At 41.2% G+C, this 6,746-nt stretch overlaps 1 long non-coding RNA gene across 2 annotated transcripts; it reads left to right on the forward strand.

Annotated features, from left to right (window-relative positions):
- The first annotated feature begins 368 nt into the window (after positions 1-368).
- Positions 369-6,736, forward strand: LOC123977306. Of its 2 annotated transcripts, XR_006826630.1 has the most exons (4): positions 369-513; positions 1,196-1,416; positions 6,493-6,556; positions 6,636-6,736. It is a non-coding gene; the product is annotated as an uncharacterized LOC123977306 (long non-coding RNA). The 2 variants fall into 2 exon arrangements; XR_006826629.1 differs by lacking the exons at positions 6,493-6,556; positions 6,636-6,736 and having other exon boundaries at positions 1,196-4,463.
- The last annotated feature ends 10 nt before the right edge of the window (positions 6,737-6,746 follow it).

The raw sequence follows: 6,746 nt of genomic DNA on the forward strand, positions 1-6,746 counted from the left end.
TCTACGTTTTCACTTTCCTTGTGCTTCCACTGTGAAATCAATTTTTTTCTACTTTTTTCTGATCCTAGTGGTGTTTACAGCACCAGGTGCATCTGGTTGACTTATCAAGCTTGCATAACTGCCATTGAGACTAAATATAGTATTTTGTATACTTGTTTTCCAAGGTGATACATACCCCTGAGACACCTCAGATACCAAACTTATGAAGGCAAGATAGCTGTAACTGCCTCACATTTTAGTTTTTAGTTAAATTTGTTACTGTTTTTGGTTCCTACCCGAAAATAATAGGAGATCGTAGAGGCGGAACTAATTAGCTCCGATCTTGTGTTCCGCACGTAATTAAAAGGGCACAACACCTGCAAGCGAAGTGCTAAAAACATAGCATAGCAAGAGCTCTCCAAGCTAAGTAAATATTAAGAATATAAACATATCTGGACGTATATTATCTGAGGAGAAAGAAGACAAGGAAGAACTTAAGATTTAGCCCCTCTTAAGTAGAAAGCAGCCTACGAGGTATGTTTCTTTTGTATCCGGTTTTCTGTGATATATTTCATGTGCATAGCTTGTGTTAACTAGTGTGTAACTATAACGGCACACACTGAATTCAAGACATGCATTTTATTTATTGTATCCTTTTATTTTTTCTCTCTTTTCAGCCAGTTCTTAGGGGTTGACATGATATGTTGTAGAAATAAAACCCCGTTTTTTAAACAAGACCTCGTGCTTCGTGTTGACTACTGGAGGGATCTACAGTAGCTAAAAGCGTTTAGTGAAGTGAAAAAGTGCGGTGTACGTTACTCAGGGTACATGCAATAGATTATAGGAGCAAATGGTTCCATAATATGAGGGAGTTTGTCTCCTTAGATAAAGTTTATCATGCATGTAAACTGCTCTAGTGGGTATCACTGTTCATTTTCCTGAATGTAAAACATGTTATATCTCTGAAAATGAAATACTTTCTCTGTGAGTCCTTATGCTAACCCCTTGACATCAAATCAAAACAACAAACAAACAAACAGATATTGTGAGAACTCGATAAGTCCATGTTGGAAACATTTCAGAAGAGTTCTGAATTTTATTTAAATGCACCTTTTCCAATTTGTTTCTCTTCTTCAGATAATTTAGTTTGTTAATAAATGTTCTATTGAAAATCTTTTGATTATAATTAATTTTTTTGTCAATGTAATCTTCCAAGGGGCTGTGAGCCAGCCTGGTGTGGTTTGACAGCTGAGTCTGGAGTCAGGCTGGAGTCTTATTGGTGGTGACATGTGTCAATCTTTAGAGGACGCCCCGCCCACTGTGGCCAGACCGAGCTGAGCCAGTCTGCTGTCAGCCGCTCATCACCCAGTCCTTTTCATGTTTGCCTTTTTTCTGTGTTTGTGAATGTGAAGAAAGAAAAGAGTGTATTCCAGTGTGGTACACACACACACACACACACCAATGAGGCTCTTTTGTGATGTGCACATGTGATTTTATTTTTAGTGTTATGTGTGTTTGCTCTACACACACACACACACACACACACACACACACACACACACACACACACACACACACACACACACACACACACACACCAATCCGTCCACCAACCCCTATGTTGTCTGCCAGGAGGGCAACATCAAAGTGTCTCTAGCTGTGGGCATGTGGAGCCTGGAGACTAGTGAGGGCCTGTGGAGTGGAGACTGGGCCTGCAGAGGTAGCTGGAAAATCAAGTGGCCACAGGGAGCCTGGAGAATGAGGTGGGCTTGGAGAATGAAGCGGGCCTGGAAAACAAGGTGGGCTAAGAGAAGAAGGTGAGCCTGGGGAGCGAGGTGTGGTATACTGTAGGGCAGGTACGGTCCATAAAAAGAGACTGAAGGGGGTCCTGGAGAGCGCAGTGGGCCTGAGGAGCGAGGTCAGGGTCAATAAAAGGAAGATGAAGGTGGTTGAGATGGAGGTCAGTCCTGGAGAACATGATGCAGGTGAAAAAGAAGAATTTAAAGGTAGATGTGGGAAGCAAAGTGAGCTTGGAGAAGGAGGCGGCGCAGCAGCATGAAGTCTCTCCGTGCAGGAATGTTTAGTGAAGTTTCTCAGAGCTCTACAGAAGTGATGCTCTTAAATGCAGCTCTTGGTGACAACTTTATGTATGTTGCACTTTCTTGTCTTCCCTTGATGCCTTAACAATAGCCAGACAGGCAGCGAGAGCACACTGGTCCTTGTAAACAATACATTTCCTCCATGAGATGTCCACTTTTTATTGGCTGCAGGCGTAGGAGGGAGGAGGGCCTGCAGGAGGCGGTGGTAGGCGGGCAGGAGAGCAGGAGGAGGTGGTGGGAGGTAGGCAGGAAACACAGGACTGCCGCTGTTGCCTCTGAGGCAAAGATCGGCTTCTTGCTCTCATCTGCCCGTCAGAGCCCTCCTCTGAGCTGCCAATCAAAATGATGGACAAGTGCTAGTGGATGGTGGAGAGAGGATTTGAAGGGACCGGCTCGTTTGCACAGACAAACTCATCTGTGATTTCTCTCAGTTTGTGTCTAAAAGAGACAATGCTCTCTGTAGGCACAACTTCTGCAATCACATACCCGATCAGTGGGTCATGATTGCATCATTGATCATGTTTTTCCCTGTTGCTATGTATGTATGTAGCACAAAGCTTGAGCTGTTCAGAGGCTTATAATGGATACGTATTTAGACGCACCGTATTGTCCTGATTGCCATGGATTGTGAATGCATTTGATTTATAAACTATATGTTGTGTTGCATATGAATAATGAGCTATCACTATTGTGATCAACCCAATGTACTATTTTTTTTTTATATATTTAAAATGCTGACACGCAGTACCCTTCTAAATGTCTTGAGTACACACTTCCAATATTTACTTTAAAAATGTATTTTCCTGAAAATAATTTCTAAGAATCAGTAGATTCAGATTACTAGACAGAAAAGTTCATCATGAGTGTAACAGTCACTTGTTGTTTTTACCCTTACACCTATGATAATGTCCTGTTGCATGCACATATACAGTTTTCTGTGTTGAATGAATGAAAAACCAAGTGGAGAGATATGAGGTGACAGAGAAGCCAGGCAGCCTTCTTCTGGTGTGAGTCTCATACCTGGACTCGTGCAGGCAAAGAATAGATGTGTCTACATTAGTTATTCTCTCTTCACATGGGTTTCACTACCACCTGGATTCCCCGCGACACGTAGACACCACACAGAGGTGAAGAGAAAATAAAAAGACTCTTCAGATGCAGAGTCTGTGATCATGATCGCACTGAAAAAGGGATGCCATAAAAACAACAAAGGGAGTAACATCCAAATTTAATTGTTCTGTCCTTGGAAGACACTATATACTGGCTGTATTTATGTCAGTGTCTGTTCAGTTATGGTAACCATCAGTGCTCATGCTGACTGTCTAGTTCTTCTAAACAAATCTGATACGTAAAGCGCCTCTCCCTCTGTGCCAGAAAAGACATACCAAGCGGCTACAGTGATAGGTAGTGCAGTTAGATGAGAATAACAGAAGAAAAATCTGAGTTTTTACAAAGTTTTTGTCACATTTAATTGTTGTGAATACAGATAAGCACCTTTCGACCCGCTGCAGTGCCATTACAATGATACTTTACTTTTGTTTGAAGTCCCTGTCAGCACATCCACACATTTAAGGTTATTAATTTATTCATGGCCAAATAATTGAAGCCTGGTTTCTTGTTCACATTTTACAAATCATGGTAATAAAGAAAAATAATAGCCAGTTCACTGTACTTAAAATTATCCACAAGCACCGAAAGTGTGTGAGTATTAGCAGGTTCCTTATCCAGATGGTCTACAGGATAGAGGTTTAAACCAAATTAAATATTTTTTACGTTACATATTTTATTTTATGAAATGTGTAGAAAATTATACCCACTTTCTCAGTTTAATTTTCAAATTCCTTTGTTTACCATCTGGCAAGCAATGGGTCGACTAATGATACTGCAATTAGTGAAAAATGAATGTGTGTATTGTCGTGTGTGTGTGTGTGGGATCAGTATTCTAATGAGGACAGACAAAAGAAGTCTGTAGCTCAGAGCCAATTGGACAGAGAGGAGCAGAGCATCAGAGAAAGAAAGCCGGAGAGGGGAGTGAGCTAGTTGGGGGTTAGGGAGGGTTCAGGCTGGTGGCAGTCAGTGCCTCAGGCAGGGTTTTGGGGTCAGGCCCCCCCAGACGGCCACACTGGCCCCCCCGGGCCCCGAGAGGGGGGATACCAGGACCACGCCAGCCAAGGGAGGGGCACTCAATTAGGGCAGTGTTCAAAATTTTTGCTTGGTGCTTCAGAAGAGAAGGCCACCTGATACCTATACACCTCAAAGATCCCCCTTCACCCCTTCACCCGACTGAATGCACCTACTGCTGACTGACACGCTCAAGAGTTTGAATGGGTTTTTTTTTAAGGCTGAAAATGATGCTCATATTTAAATAAAACTTTGTCAACCCATCAAAAAGTATTTCTGTCCCTCAGAATTTAAATACTGTTAAGAAGGAAAAATAGCATACTAGATCTCCCCATTGTAATAATTCTCTTCCCACAATAAATAACAAAAGCAATGCATGCTGTACAAATGCATGGAGATTTTTAACTGGATCTGTATCCAAGTACACAAACTCACGGGGAATCATGCTGGTTTGCTTCAGAATACCTAAAATCAGGGCTTTATTCAATAATTAATAAAATCAGACTGATGACCACAAACTAGTTTTCTAAATTTGTCATCAAAGTTGGGTTGCAATTGCACAATGCACTAAAGAGTTTAGGCAAAGTGGCAATAACTATGAAACACTTACAAGGAATAATGTGTTTTTTTGTGTATATCAAAAAACTAAAACTTTTTTGGGCCTATTCAAATATTCCCTATTATCAGGAGCACTGGATAAAGGTGGAAATGATCTGCTGGAAAAGTCCTGGTCATACCATAAAGTGGCACAGCAAAGTTCCTTCACTCCTCACAAAATATGTGGCCCTAGAAGCTTGATGACTATTTATAATTCTTGAACATGCTAACCGTGGCTCTCCCAGCTAGCTGGCTTGCTAACTAGCAAGCTTGCTAGGTCAGTCGCTAACCCAAGATGTATTTGTACCATCAACTCATTCATACCACAACATTCCTCTTTTGTGGAAGAAATCTGTGGGCAGCAAAACAAACTATTGTGGTTTTGATAAAGAAGTTAGTCAATAAATGGCCTATTTCCATCATTCTGTGAACAACTGATCTGATTTTATGCTGCACATGGCTTGAGTCTGCGAACAGAAGCGCACAGTGAAAGAAGTTGGTTGCCTCGCTGAGAGGATGGAGGTGTGCAGCTGTTGCCTGCAGCTCTTCATTAACAACTCACTGTGGCTTCTTCTTGTTGTTACATTAGCCTACTTCCTACAATATTTCAAACTGAAATCTGTTGTCAAAAAATGTTGAAAATGTTGTCTTGTTTTGTAGACACACTTATGAGGAGCTATGGTGGTCAGTACTAATCTCACTGACAAAAGCATTGCATTTCCTATGACTTCCTTATAATAAAAGTTTACTCGTGTTTCGCCAGTTAAATCCTTACCCAGTTCATAATACTGCAAATGCAAGGCCTTTCATCAGTGGGCCATCAGCTCAATCACCATTGTTACATCATTCACCGATAGTGACTTAACAGGCATTTATTTAAATGAAAATTTTGATTATTACCATAAATTAATCTTTAACCTTACAACAAAGAGTCATACTTATTTACCTCCACTGATCATGGTGGCTCATTGTAATGAACTACAACAACATTGTGGTGTTTTAAATTTTAGTGTGATGGTACCACACCTCTTGAATCACAATATAAAACAAAGAAACTACTTTCAGTTCAGAAGTTAGCAAACAGTACTGTGTGACCACATGGTGGTGCTTTGGATCTGGATCTGCACCATAGTTGTCAATTTACCAAAATCTATCAACAAGTTTTTTACGTGATCCTACTATCTAACCGCTAACTACAGTTGGTCTAATTTGCAGAGTTAATAAATATGTATTTGCACTCCCCCATATTATTATATCAGAGCAGGATTGAAGACTTATAAAGAACAAAAGGGAGATTTAGATGGTACTGATGTAGAGATGGAAATTTTCAGTTGTATTTGATTTGGCCAGTGTGTTTGTCTCTGAGGTGCTGCTGCGTGTGTTTGTGTATTTCTGGCCAGTTTCACACAGTTGCATAATTAGCAGTAGCATTAGCATGCCTAACATCTCAGCTGCTGCTCTACAATACTCTCAGGAAAGAGCCCTGTTGAAAATCCTCCCAGTAACTGTCAATCTCTGGCTTTCTCTCACACAAATTCTCTCTCTATGTGTCTTTACCGCTCTCTCTCTTCTCTCTGTGTGTTTGTGCAAAATTTCATGCATTATTGGAAAATCCTCCTCATTGTCAGGCAGCAAACATTTCAACTCTTGTGGTTTTTCTCAGTTAACTTTATCATCTTTCTCTTTATTCAAACAGAGATAGGGGAGGCAGGGCTGTGCTGGATCCAGGCATTCCTCGCTGATCTGCCACATTCGAGCTGGTACGAGTTTCACTGTTGCAGGATATTTTGTGTAATTAATTGGTTCTTCTGGGGGTCAAGTGGTTTCATCTCATTTCAGTCGCCTTGTACATCAAGCAGCCATGTCTGCACCTGTTTCCTGCTCTCAGCAGCTGCCAACTGGGCCTCCCAAACCACTATTGATCCCATCAGATCACACACACACACACAC

The sequence above is a fragment of the Micropterus dolomieu genome, linkage group LG10, assembly GCF_021292245.1.
Source record: "Micropterus dolomieu isolate WLL.071019.BEF.003 ecotype Adirondacks linkage group LG10, ASM2129224v1, whole genome shotgun sequence".
NCBI lineage: Eukaryota > Metazoa > Chordata > Actinopteri > Centrarchiformes > Centrarchidae > Micropterus > Micropterus dolomieu.